Genomic DNA, 14,801 nt, shown 5'->3' with positions numbered 1-14,801 from the left:
ATAACGTAGAAAGTTGTCATAGGTTACAAAAGGATATTGATAGACTTCTCCTCTTCCTTTCCAGTCCCGATGAAGGGTCTTGGCCCGAAACATTGACTGTTTACTCTTTTCCATAGATGCTGCCTGGCCTGTTGAGTTCCTCCAGTACTTTGTGTATGTTGCTTTGGATTTCCAGCATCTGCAGACTTTCTCATGTTTGTGACAATACTCCAAGTGTAGAGTAAGCAGAGTTTTATAAAGCAGCAACATTATCTCATGGCTTTTGAACTCAATCCCCTGACTAAAGAAAGCCAATGCACCACATGCCTTTTTAAACCAACTTTGCGAGATCTATGGACATGGTCACCAAGATCCCTCTGTTCCTCCATACTACTAAAATTCTGCCATTAACCCTGTACTCTGCCTTCATGTTCAACCTTCCAATGTGGATCACTTCACACTTTTCCAGATTGAAATGCATCAGCCATTTCTCAGTCTAACCATGCATTTGATCAATATCCTATTGTAACCTATGACAAATTTCGACACTATCCACAACACCATCAACTTCGTGTTTTCTGCAGATTTATTAACCAACCCTTCCATTTTCGCATCCAACTCATTCATTAAAAAAATCACAAAGAACAGCGATTTCAGAACAGATCCCTGCAGAACATCGCTGGTCACTGAACTTCAGGAAGAATGCTCCCCATCCACTGCCACCCTCTGGCTTCTATGGGTAAACCAATTCTAAACCCACACAGCCAAGTTTCTCTGGATCCCATGCCTCCTGACTTTCTAAATGAGCCTACCTTGGCGAACGTTGTCAAATGCCTTACTAAAGTCTATATGGTCCATTCACTGCTTGACATTGATCAACTGGTTTTGTCATTACCTCAAAGAATTTGATCAGGCTTATGCGGTATAACCTGCCCTCACAAAGCTATGATGATTATCCCTAATTGTTCTATGCTTCTCCAAATGCTCATCAATCCTGTCTCCAAGAATCCACTCCAATAGTTTGCCCACCACTAACTTTCTTTATATTTGCTCAGTTAGAACAGTAGAGTTGCCAGGCAGGCTAGTGGAATGCTCTTATTGTGGAACGTGGGAAGGCAGGGAGATCTTCAGTGTCCTACACCTGCAAGAAGTCCATCCAGCTGCAGCTTCTAACACTCCATGTTTATGAGTTGGAGCTGAAACTAGATGAACTCCAGATCATTTGGGAGGCTGAGGAGTGATAGATAGGACATACAGAGAGATAGTTACATACAAGGTGCAGGACACAGGAAACTGGGTGACAATCAGGAAGGGGAAAGGGGTTAAACAGCCAGTGCAGAGTACCCCTGTGGCCACCCCCCTCCACACCAGGTTGAGGATACTTTGGATACTGTTGGGGGAGATGACTTAACAGAGGAAAATCAGGTCTCTGGCACTGAAACTCAGAAGCAAAGGGGTGGGGGGAGAAGAGGTGAGCTGTGTTGATAGGAGACTCGTTAGTTAGGGCAGCAGAGAGTAGGTCCTGCAGACAAGAATGAGATTCCCGAATAGTGTGTTGCCTCCCAGGTGCCAGGGTTGAAGACATCTTAGATCAAGTCCTCAGCATTCTTAAGTCAGAAGGTGAATAGCCAGAAGTCATGTCCATGAAGGTACCAATGACACAGATAGGAGGAGGGGCGAGCTTCTGCAAATGAGCTCAGAAAGTTATGTGCTAAGTTAAAAGGCAGGACCTCCAGGGTTGTGATCACAGGATAGCTATCCGTACCACTTGCAAGTGAGGCCAGAAATAGGAAGGTTATACAGTTTAATATGTGGCTAAGGAGTTGGTGTAGGAGGGAGGACATAAGAACTGGAAGGGAACTAACATCCTGAAAGAAAGTTTGCTAGTGCTGCATGGTGGGGTTTAAACCAGAGTTACAGATGGATGGGAACCAGAGTGCCATTATAAAACCATTAAGATATAGGAGCAGAATCAAGTCATTTGGCCCATCGAGTCTGATCCACCATTTCATCGTGATTGATCCAGTTTCCCTTGCAGCCCCAATCTCCTGCCTTCTCCCCATACCCCTTCATGTCCTGACCAATCAAGAATCTATCAACCTCTGCCTTAAATATACAATATACAATACCTATAAAAAGTATTCACCCCTTTTAGATTTCATGTTTTATTGTTTTATAACATTGAATCATAGTGGATTTAATTTAGCTTTTTTGGACACAAATCAACAGAAAAGACTCTTTAATGTCAAAGTGAAAACAAATTCCCACAAATTGGTCTAAATTTATTACAATTATTTAACACAAGATAATTAATTGCATAATTACTCACCCCCTTCAAGTCAATATTTAGTAGATGCACCTTTGGCAGCAATTAAAGCCTTGAGTCTGTGTGTACAGGTCTCTATCAGCTTTGCACATCTGGACAATGCAATTTTTCCCCATACTTCTTTAAAAAACTGCTCAAGGTCTGTCAGATTACATGGGGATCCATTTTCGAGTCCAGTCAAAAATTCTCAGTTGGATTGAGGTCTGGATTCTGACAGCCACACCAGGACATTAACTTTGTTGTTTTTAAGCCATGCCCGTGTAGCTTTGGCTTTAAGCTTTGGGTCATTATCTTGCCAGAAAACTAATCTCCCAAGTCACAGATTTCTTGCAGACTGTGTCAGGTTTTCCTCCAGGATTTCCCTGTATTTTGCTGTATTCATTCCCACAGTATGATGTACCCACCACCATGCTTTACAGTAGGGATGGTGTGATTTTGATGATGTGTGATGTTAATGTTTAGACTGGTAGCTATAAATCTCAATTTTGGTTTCATCAGACCATGGAACCCTCTTCTAGCTGACTTCAGAGTCCCCCATATGCCTTATGGCAAATCCCAGCTGAGATTTAATGTGAGGTTTTTTCAGCAGTGCTCTCTCTTTGCCACTGTACCATAAATCTGTGACAGGTGAAGCACCTGAGCAGAAGTTATTGAATGTGTAGTCTCTCCCATCTCAGACACTGAAGCTTGAAACTTCTCCAGGGTTGTCAAAGGTCTCTTGGTAGCCTACCTCACTAGCCACTTTTTGCACGGTCACTCAGTTTTTGAGGACAGCCTGCCCTAGGCAAATTTACAGATGTGCCACATTCTTTCCATTTCTTGATGATTGACTTAACTGTACCCAAGGAATATTCAGTGACTTTGAAATTTTCTTGTATCCATCTCCTGACTTGTGCTTTCTAATAATCCTTTCATGGAGTTGTTTGGAGAGTTCCTTTATCTTCATGTGTAGTTTTACCAGGATACTGACTTAGCAACAGGTGGACCTTCCAGATACAGGTGTATTTTAACTACAATCCGTTGAAACACGACTGCGTGCAGGTGATCTCCATTTAGCTAATATGTGATTTCTAAAACCAATTGGCTGCACCAATGATGATTTGGTGTATCATATTAAAGGGGTTGAATACTTATGCAATCAATTATTTTGTGTTTTATATTTGTAATTAATTTAGAAACATAGAAAAACTACAGCACAATACAGGCCCTTTGGCCCACAAAGTCGTGCCAAACATGTCCCTACCTTAGAAATGACTAGGCTTACCTATAGCCGTCTATTTTTCTAAGCTCCATGTACCCATCCAAAAGTCTCTTAAAAGACCCTATCGTATCCGCCTCCACCACTGTTGCTGGCAGCCCGTTCCACGCACTCACCACTCTCTGATTAAAAAACTTAACCCTGACATCTCCTCAGTACCTACTCCCCAGCACCTTAAACCTGTGTCCTCTTGTGGCAACTATTTCAGCCCTGGGAAAGAGCCTCTGACTGTCCACACGATCAATGCCTCTCATCATCTTATACACCTCTATCAGGTCACCTCTCATCCTCTGTCGCTCAAAGGAGAAAAGGCTGAGTTCACTCAACCTGTTTTCATAAGGCATGCTCCCCAGTCCAGGCAACATCCTTGTAAATCTCCTCTGCACCCTTTCTATGACTTCCATATCCTTCCTGTAGTGGGGCGACCAGAACTGAGCACAGTACTCCAAGTGGGGTCTGACCAGGGTCCTATATAGCTGCAATGTTACCTCTCGGCTCCTAAATTCAATTTCATGATTGATGAAGGCCAATACACCATGCGCCTCCTTAACCACAGAGTCAACCTGCACAGCAACTTTGAGTGTCCTATGGATCTTGGACCCCAAGATCTCTCTGATCCTCCACACTGTCAATAGTCTTACCATTAATACTATATTCTGCCATCGTATTTGTCCTACCAAAATGAACTCCATCTGCCACTTCTCAGCCCAGTTTTGCATCCTATTAACGTCCTGCTGTAACCTCTGACAGCCCTCCACACTATCCACAATACCCCGACCTTTGTGTCATCACCAAATTTACTAACCCATCCCTCCAGTTCCTCATCCAGATCATTTATAAAAATCACAAAGAGTAGGGGTCCCAGAACAGATCCCTGAGGCACATCACTGGTGACTGACCTCTATGCAGAATATGACAACCACTCTTTGCCTTCTGTGAGCAAGCCAGTTCTGGATCCACAAAGCAATGTCCCCTTGGATCCCATGCCTCTTTACTTTCTCAATAACCCTTGCATGGGGTACCTTGTCAAATGCCTTGCTAAAATACATATACACTACGTCCACTGCTCTAACTTCATCAATGTGTTTAGTCACATCCTCAAAAAAATTCAATCAGGCTCATAAGGCATGACCTGCCCTTGACAAAGCCATGCTGACTATTCCTAATCATATCATAGCTCTCCAAATGTTCATAAATCCTGCCTCTCAGGATTCTTCTCCATCAACGTACTAACCACTGAGTTAAGACTCACTGGTCTATAATTTCCTGGGCTATCTCTACTCCCTTTCTTGAATAAAGGAACAACATCCGCAACCCTCCAATCTTCTGGAACCTCTCCCGACCCCATTGATGATGCAAAGATCATCGCCAGAGTCTCAGTAATCTCCTCACTCACCTTCCACAGTAGGCTGGGGTACATCTCATTCGGTCTCGGCGACTTATCCAACAATGCTTTCCAAAAACTCCAGCACATCCTCTTTCTTAATATCTACATGCTCAAGCTTTTCAGTCTGCTGCAAGTCATCACTACAATCACCAAGATCCTTTTCCTAAGTATTCATTAAGTACCGCTGCAATTTCCTCTGGTTTCATACATACTTTCCCACTGTCACACTTGATAGGTCCTATTCTTTCACGTCTTATCCTCTTGCTCTTCCATACTTGTAGAATGCCTTGGGGTTTTCCTTAATCCTGCCCGCCAAGTCCTTGTCATGGCCCCTTCTGGCTCTCCTCATTTCCTTCTTAAACTCCTTCCTATTAGCCTAATAACCTTCTAGATCTCTAACATTACCTAGCTCTCTGAACCTTTTGTAAGCTTTTTTCTTCTTGACTAGATTTATTACAGCCTTTGTACACCACGGTTCCTGTACCCTACCATAACTTCCCTATCTCATTGGAACATACCTATGCAGAACTCCACACAAATATCCCCTGAACATTTGCCACATTTCTTCCGTACTTTTCCCTGAGAACATGTTTCTAATTTAAGTTTCCAATTTCCTGCCTGATAGCCTCATAATGACCCTTACTCCAATTAAATGCTTTCTAACTTGCCTGTTCCTATTTCTCTCCAATGCTATTGTAAAGGAGATAGAATTGTGATTACTATCTCCAAAATGCTCTCCCACTGAGAGATCTGACACCTGACAAGGTTCATTTCCCAATACTAGATCAAGTACAGCCTCTCCTCTTGTAGGGTTATCTGCATATTGTATCATGGAACCTTCCTGAACACACCTAACAAACTCCACCCCACCTAAACCCCTTGCTCTAGGGAGATGCCAATCGATATTTGGGAAATTAAAATCTCCCATCATGACAACCCTGTTATTATTACACTTTTCCAGGATCTGTTTCCCTATCTGCTCCTTGATATCCCTGTTACTATTGGGAGGCCTATAAAAAACACTCAGTAGAGTTATTGACCCCTTCCTGTTCCTAACCTCCACCCACAGAGACTCCGTAGACAATTCCTCCATGGCATCCACCTTTTCTGCAGCCGTGACACTATCTCTGATCAACAGTGCCACGCCCCCACTTCTTTTGCCTTCCTCCCTCTCCTTTCTGAAACATCTAAAGCCTGGCACTCAAAATAACCATCGCCATCTCTGAGCCATCCAAGTTTCTGTAGTGGCCACAACATCATAGCTCCAAGTATTGGTCCATGCTCTAAGCTCATCCGCTTTGTTCACAACACTCCTTGTGTTAAAATAGACACATCTCAAACCTTCGGTCTGAACGCGTCCCTTCTCCATCACCTGCCTATCCTCCCTCTCACACTGTCTACAAGCTTTCTCTATTTGTGAGCCAACCTCCTCTTCCCCAGACTCTTCAGTTCAGTTCCCACCCCCCGAACAATTCTAGTTTAAACTCTCCCCAGCAGCCTTAGCAAACCTCCCCACCGGGATATTGGTCCCCCCGGGATTCAAGTGCAACCCGTCCTTTTTGTACAGATCACCCTGCCCCAAAAGAGGTCCCAATGATCCAGGAGTCTGAATTCCTGCCCCTTGCTCCAATCCCTCAGCCACGCATTTATTCTCCACCTCATTCCATTCCTATTTTCACTGTCACGTAATTACTGTCACAGGCAGTAATTCCGAGATTACTAACTTTGCGGTCCTGCTTCTCAACTTCCTTCCTAACTCCCTGTAGTCTTTTTTCAGGACCTCTTCCCTCTTCCTACCTATGTTATTGGTACCAATATGTATCACGACCTCTGGCTGTTCTCCCTCCCACTGCAGGATATCTTCGACGCGATCTGAAACATCCTGACCCTGGCATCTGGGAGGCAAACTACCATCTGAGTTTCTTTCCTGCGTCCACAGAATTGCCTATCTGACCCCCTAACTATAGAGTCCCTTATCACTACTGCCTTCCTCTTCCTTTCCCTACCCTTCTGAACCACAGGGCCAGACTCTGTGCCAGAGGCATGGCCACTGTCGCTTCCCCCAGGTAGGCTGTCCCCCCCCAACAGTATTCAAACAGGAGTACTTATTGTCAAGGGGTCCAGCCACAGGGGTACTCTCTAGTACCTGACTCTTCCTTCCCCTCCTGACTGTGACCTACTTGTCTGTCTCCCGTGGCCCCGGTGTGACCACCTGCCTAAAACTCCTTTCTATGACCTCCTCGCTCTCCCTGACCAGGCGAAGGTCACCTTGTAGAGATTTGTTTTCACTTTGACACTTCTTTTGATCAGTGTCAAAAAAGCCAAATTTAGTCATTAAGCTGAATTTAGTAACCCCTAATTCTTCCAAATTCTTGTGAATCCGGGCCTAGAGCCATAAACTTCTCTTCAGATGACAAGCCATTCAATCCTGGAATCATTTTCGGGAATCTCCTTTGAACACTTTCCATTTTCAGCACATCCCTTTTTAAAGATGAGGGGCCCAAACCTGCTTACTATACTCCCAATGAGGCCTCACCATAACTTTATAAAGTTACTTTTATATGGTATTCCTCTTGAAATTAATGCTAACATTACACTTGCCTTCCTCATAATGGACTCAACTTACAAATTAATCTTTAAGGACTCTTGCACATGGACTTCCAAGTCCTTTTGCATTTGAGTTTTTTGTATTTTCTTTCCATTTAGAAACTAGTCAACTCATTCATTTTTTCACATAAAGTGCATGACCATACATTTCCTGTCACTGTATTCCATCTGCCATTTTGTTGCCCATTTAACTAATCTGACTAAGTCCTTCGGTAGCCTCTCTACTTCCTGAAAACTACCCGAGACTCCATCTATCTTCGTATCATCAGCAAATGTTGTAACAAAGGCATCAATTCTATTATCTGAACCATTGACAAATTATGTAAAAAGAATTGGTCCTGACACAGAACCCTGTGGAACACTACTAGTCATCAGCAGCCAACCAGAAAAGGCTCCCTTTATTCCCACTCTTCGCCCCCTACCAATCAACCACTGCTTCATCTATGCTAGAATCTTTCCTGTAATATCATAGGCTCGTAGCTTGTTAAGCAGCCTCTTGTGTGGCATCTTCTCAAAGGCCTTCTGAAAAATCCAAGTACACAACATCATCTGATTCTCCTTGTCTATCCCTCTTGTTATTTCTTCAAAGAATTCCAACAGATTTGTCAGGCAAGGTTTTCCCCAAGGAAGCCATACTGACTACGGCCTATTTTATCATGTGCCTCCAAGTACCGTGAGATGTCATACTTAATAATTGACTCCAACATCTTCCCAGCCACTGAAGTCAGACTAACTGGCCTATAGATTCCTTTCTTCTGCCTCTCTCCCTTCTTGAAGAGCGGAGTGACATTCGCAACTATCCAGCCTTATGGAACTATTTCAGAATCTAGTGATTCTTGAAAAATCATTACTAATGCCTCCACAATCTCTTCAGTAACCCCTTTCGGAACTCTGGGGTGTACACCATCTGGTCCAGGTGACATCTACCTTCAGACCTTTCAGTTTCCCAAGAACCTTCTCTCTAGTTATGGTAACTTCACACACTTCATGACCCCTGACACCCGGAACTTCCACCATACCACTAATGTATTTCGCAGTGAAGACTGATGCAAGATATCTATTCAGTTCATCTGCTATTTTATTCATCCCATTATTACCCTGCCAGCATTGTTTTCCAGTGATCCAATATCCACTTTCACCTCTCTTTTACACTGTATGTAAAATAGTTAGTGTAGAGGTTGTGGAGTCAGATGTTATTAAGACCTCAGACAAAATCAGAAGTCAAAAGGTTGAGCATGGTGCTACTAATATTCTGAGCTGCGTATATTCTAATGCAAGAAGTATTGTTTGGAAAGGCAGATGAGCTCGGGGCTTGGATCAACACCTGGCATTATAATATTGTTCCCATCAGTGAGTCTTGGTTACAGGAGGGGCAGGACTGGCAGCCCAGTATTCTGGGATTCCATTCTTTTAGACATGACAGTGTGGGAGGGATTAAAGGAGGATAGGTGGTGTTAATAATCAGGGAAAAATGTCACAGCAGCGCTCAGTTAGGACAGACTCGAGACCTCATCTGGTGAGGTGTTATGGGTGAAACTTAAAAATAAGAAAGCTATGACCATATTAATAAGGCTATAATACAGACCACCAAAAGTCCAAGGGATCTAGAGGAACAAATCTGTAGAAAGATCGCAGACTGTTGCAAGAAATATAAGGCTGTTATAGCAGCTGATTTTAACTTTCCACATATTAGAAACATAGAAAACAGACAGCACAATACAGGCCCTTTGGCCCACAAAGCTGTGCCGAACATGTCCCTACCTTAGAAATTACCTAGTGTTACCCACAGCCATCTATTTTTCTGAGCTCCATGTACCTGTCTAGGAGTCTCTTAAAAGACCCTATTGTATCTGCCTCCACCACAGTCACTGGCAGCTAATTCCACACACTCACCAATCTGAGTAAAAAAACTTACCCCTGACATCTCCTCTGTACCTACTGCTGCGCGGCACACGGCAACAGTGGCCTTTCGGATCTGGTGCTACTTTAATTTAGTTTTTCAATTTAATTTTAAGGCACAATTAGGGTTTAGGGCAATGGATAACAATGGATAACTACCTACCATCGCCAGATACTGCTACAATACAGAGATCGCCCAAAAACAAACATTCATAAAAATCTGCTGGTTAGATTGTGCGACCTCGGCTTGCTGAGGGAATCGGGCCTGCAGTCCCCGGAGTCACCTGATGCTGGTGGCCAGAGGTGGGGATGTTGTAAGCGGTGTGCGAGGAAGCAGAAGCAAGGCGAACGGGCAGGAGTCCGTGCCAGGAAAAAAGCAAGCCCTAGCTGGCCGGATCTCCCGTCCATTTTGCTGTCCAATGGACATTAAATTGGACTAATCTGTGGCAATGAGGTATTCGGCGGGAGTACAGAAACGGATGGAACCCTGATCGCCACCATTCAGCTGTTTATTTATGTAACAGATTTTCCCCCAAGCCATCGTACTACCAACCTACTGCCCTCTGCTGTGCCTTCTGTCTTGTTTATTGTAATGCCTGCACTGTTCTCTGTATTTATGCAGTCCTGGGTAGGTCTGTAGTCTAGTGTAGTTTTTGTGTTGGTTTATGTAGTTCGGTGTAGCTTTCGTATTGTTCATGTAGCACCATGGTCCTGAAAAACGTTGTCTCGTTTTTACTGTGTACTGTACCAGCAGTTATGGTCGAAATGACAATAAAAAGTGACTTCACTTGACTTCCAAGCACCTTAAAACTGTGCCCTCTCGGGCTAGCCATTTCAGCCCTGGGAAAGAGCCTCTGACTATCCACGCCATCAATGCCTCTCATCATCTTATACACCTCTGTCAGGTCACCTCTCATCATCTGTCGCTCCAAGGAAAAAATGCCGAGTTCACTCAAACTATTCTCATAAGGCATGCTCCCCAATCCAGGCAACATCCTTGTAAATCTCCTCTGCACCCTTTCTATGGCTTCCACATCCTTCCTGTAGTGAGGCGACCAGAACTGAGCACAGTACTCCAAGTGGGGTTTGACCAGGGTCCTATATAGGGGCAACATCACCTCTCGGCTCCTAAACTCAATCCCACAATTGATGAAGGCCAATGCACCATATGCTTTCTTAACCACAGAGTCAACCTGCACAGTAACTTTGAGTGTCCTATAGACTCGGACCCCAAGATCCCTCTGATCTTCCACACCGTCAAGAGTCTTACCATTAATTCTGCCATCATATTTGACCTACCAAAATGAACTCCATCTGTCACTTCTCAGCCCAGTTTTGCATCCTAGCAATGTCCTGCTGTAACCTCTGACAGCCCTCCACACTATCCACAATACCCCAACCTTTGTGTCATCAGCAAATTTACTAACCCATCCCTCCACTTCCTCATCCAGGTCATTTATAAAAATCACGAAGAGTAAGGGTCCCAGAACAGATCGCTGAGGCACACCACTGGTCACTGACCTCCATGCAAATATGACAACCACTCTTTGCCTTCTGTGGGCAGGCCAGTTCTGGATCCACAAAGCAATGCCCCTTTGGATCCCATGCCTCTTTACTTTCTCAATAAGCCTTGCATGAGGTACCTTGTCAAATGCCTTGCTGAAATCCATATACACAACATCTACTGCTCTACCTTCATCAATGTGTTTAGTCACATCCTCAAAACATTCAATCAGGCTCTTAAGGCACAACCTGCCTTTCACAAAGCCATGCTGACTATTCCTAATCATATTATTCCTTTTCAAATGTTCATAAATCCTGCCTCTTAGGATCTTCTTCATCAACTTACCAACCACTGAGGTAAGACTCACTGGTCTATGATTTCCTGGGCTATCTCTACTCTCTTTCTTGAATAAGGGAACAATATCCTCCAGTCCTCTAGAACCTCTCCCATCCCCACTGATGATGCAAAGATCATCACCAGAGGCTCAGCAATCTCCTCACTCGCCTCCCACAGTAGCCTGGGGTACATCTTGTCCGATCTCAGTGACTTATCCAACTTGATGCTTTCCAAGAGCTCCAGCACATCCTCTTTCTTAATATCTACATGCTCAAGCTTTTCAGTCTGCTGATCATCCCTACAATCTCCAAGATCCTTTTCCGTAGTGAATACTGAAGCAACATACTCATTAAGTACCTTTGCTATCTCCTCTGGTTCCATACACACTTTTCCACTGTCACACGTGATTGGTCCTATTCTCTCAAGCTTATCCTCTTGCACTTTACATACTTTTAGAATGCCTTGGGGTTTTCCTTAATACTATCCGCCAAGGCCTTCTCATGACCCCTTCTGGCTCTCCAAATTTCATTCTTAAACTCCTTCCTGCTAGTCTTATAATCTTCCAGATCTCTACCATTACCTAGTTTTTTGAACCTTTCATAAGTTCTTCTTTTCTTCTTGACTAGATTTACAACAGCCTTTGTCCACCACAGTTCCTGTACCCTACCATTCTTTCCCTGTCTCATTGGAACATACCCTTACTATAGTTATCCTTCTGTTCTTCATGTACATGTAAAATCCCTTGGGTTTTTCCTTAATCCTACTCACCAAAGCTTTCTCATCTTCCCTTATAGCTCTCCTCAGTCTTTTCTTAAAGAATGCTCTCTAGAGCCCTGTTTGATCCTTGTTTCTTAAACCTTAAGTATGCTTCTTTCTTCCTCAGTGTTGGTGAGAATCAGTATAAATTTGGTACTTCCATTCAAAATAGGGTTAAGAACATTACATGTGAAGTGGTATTTATTCCTGTTTGATATGACATAACATCTGTCTATCTGAGGTCTCCGTCAGTCGGAGTTAATCATGGATATTGCATGCTAGCCATCTAGATATGCAAGCCTGGGCAGTACAATACGGAGAGCAAGCTGTTGCCCATGTAACAAGCTCCCCCTCTCCATGCATCTGATGAACCCAAAGGAATGGCAGAGACCAATACAATTTAGTACCAGCAGTGTTGCAGGAGTTGCCAGTCAGCGTTAAACTCAATGTAAGACTGCCTTAGGGATTCCAGCTCCAGATATTTCCCTTGGAGTGCTATCATGTTTGCTGTTGTGTGCTGGGGCAGCAGGCTGAGGGTAGCAGACACCAACAGAATCAACAAACTCATTCATAAGGCCAGTGATGTTGTGGGGGTGGAACTGGACTCTCTGACAGTGGTGTCTGAAAAGAGGATGCTGTCCAAGTTGCATGCCATCTTGGACAATGACTCCTATCTACTCCATAATGTACTGGTTAGGCACAGGAGTACATTCAGCCAGAGACTCATTCCACCGAGATGTAACACTGAGCGTCGTAGGAAGTCATTCCTACCTGTGGCCATCAAACTTTACAACTCTTCCCTCGGAGTGTCAGACACCCTGAGCTAATAGGCTGGTACTGGACTTATTTCCACTTGGCATGATGAACTTATTACTATTTAATTATTTATGGTTTTATATTGCTATATTTCTTTACTATTCTTGGTTGGTGTGGCTGTAACGAAACCAATTTCCCTCGGGATCAATAAAGTATGTCTGTCTGCCCGTCTGGAGTTTACTCCCGAAGCTATCCCCATTAATGGGTAAAGCTGCAAGGTAGCGGAGGTTTAAGATCAGAGTCTTCCTTCTCCTTGATGAGCTGCCAACCACGCCTGATGAGCCCTATCTGCCTGAAGTGACTGGTTTTAAGGCGCCACCTTTGCCCCTTCTCCTGTCAGTAAAAATGGTTCTGCTGGCCTTAGTAGCTAAGCTACACATGAAGGCCAGGAGCTGGACTTAGTTGTTTGAGGCACATGCCATTGGGAGCATGGACAAGCTCCCATTACCACCCCCGGCTATAACAACCTTAAGGAACATCAATGAGGTATAAAATGTGGTGGGAAAAAAAGTGGACTCCCAGAAGTACAGGAGCAAGATAGATCAGTTGGTTGGGTGGTGTTGCAACAACAGCCTTGAACTTTACATCAAGTAGGACCAAGGAATTGATTGTGGACTTCAGGAAGGGGAAGTCCAGGGAACACACACCAGTCATCCTCGAGGGATCAGCAGTGAAAAAGGTGATCAGTTTCAAGTTCCTGGATATTAACATCACTGAAGATCTATCCTGGATATTTGTGCAATTACAAAGAAGGCATGACAGTGGCTGCATTTCATTAGGAGTTTAAGGAGACTTGGTACTTCACTGAAGATTTGCACATTTCTACAGGTGTACGGTGGACAGCATTCTAACTGGTTGCATCACCATCTTGTACAGAAGGGCCATTGCACAGAATTGGATGAAGCTGCAGCAAGTCGTGAGCTGTGACAGCTCAATCAATGGCACTTGCCTCCCCAGCATCGAAGGCACCTTCAAAAGGTGCCATCCATCATTAAGGACCCCCATCACCCAGGACATGCCCTCTTCTCATTGCTGCCATCAAGGAGTGGGTACTGTAGCCTGAAGACACACACTCAACATTTCAAGAACAGCTTTTTCTCCTCTGCCATCAGATTTCTGAATGGACAATGAACCAAGAACACTATCTCATGATTTCTTTTGCTCTCGTTTTGCTACAAAGAACTACTTCAACTGCGCTTTTAAATGAAAGTTGTGCTTCAGTTAGGAGTCGGTTTGAATGCTTTCTTGTAAGATCCACAAACTAAATGGTCTCTCAGTGTATCACTAAGCCTATTATTGAACTGACAATGCTTAGACAATATTTTCAATTCTGCCACGTATATTAAAATGAACTCCCCTTCCTTTTGATTCCATTTATGAAACCAATAATGGTTTCAGTTCTAAATGTTCTTGCGTTGCTTTCAAGATATTAGTAAAACTTATTTTGTCTGGTTTGGTTGGAGGAGTCAAACTGTATGCTTTTCCACCCACTGCACTCAGCAAAACTGGTACTTGTTTGTCATTAGCTATTCCATTTGCTTTGAAATATTGCTCAAACTGCTCAGTATACACATTCCAGTTATCTTTTGTGGAATCAATCTTTCCAAAGTAGCCAGCCATCTCTGCTCTTTTTTAAGAATATTATCACCTGGTACTCACTATTTTTCTCCAAAGAAAAAGAAACATGCGGTGTATTTTTAACTCAACTCTTCCTCTCTGCGCTTTTTAAAAACTCGAATGTCTTGCCGTGCTTCAACAGGTAGGTAGTTGTTGTGTATGGATCTATTTCTTTTAGTGCAATGACTCCACTTAGCACTAATTATAGACTGATAACTTATGTGCATTGATTTGTGGCTCTCTCTGCAAAGTGAATATGCAAGTTAACTTCACCTCTGTGTATGTCCCTTTAATTATTTATATATATTTGTACAAA

The 14,801-nt window shown here is 43.5% G+C and overlaps 1 protein-coding gene across 1 annotated transcript in view; it reads left to right on the top strand.

Moving 5' to 3' along the window:
- LOC140724535 (uncharacterized) overlaps positions 1–14,801 on the top strand; it is a 119,459-nt gene that overhangs the window by 66,606 nt on the left and 38,052 nt on the right. The gene's annotated exons all lie outside the window — the stretch shown is intronic.

The sequence above is a fragment of the Hemitrygon akajei genome, chromosome 3, assembly GCF_048418815.1.
Source record: "Hemitrygon akajei chromosome 3, sHemAka1.3, whole genome shotgun sequence".
NCBI classification, from domain to species: Eukaryota; Metazoa; Chordata; class Chondrichthyes; order Myliobatiformes; family Dasyatidae; genus Hemitrygon; species Hemitrygon akajei.
The sequence above is the reverse complement of the archived record's forward strand: the minus strand, read 5'-3'. Positions and strand labels throughout refer to the sequence as shown.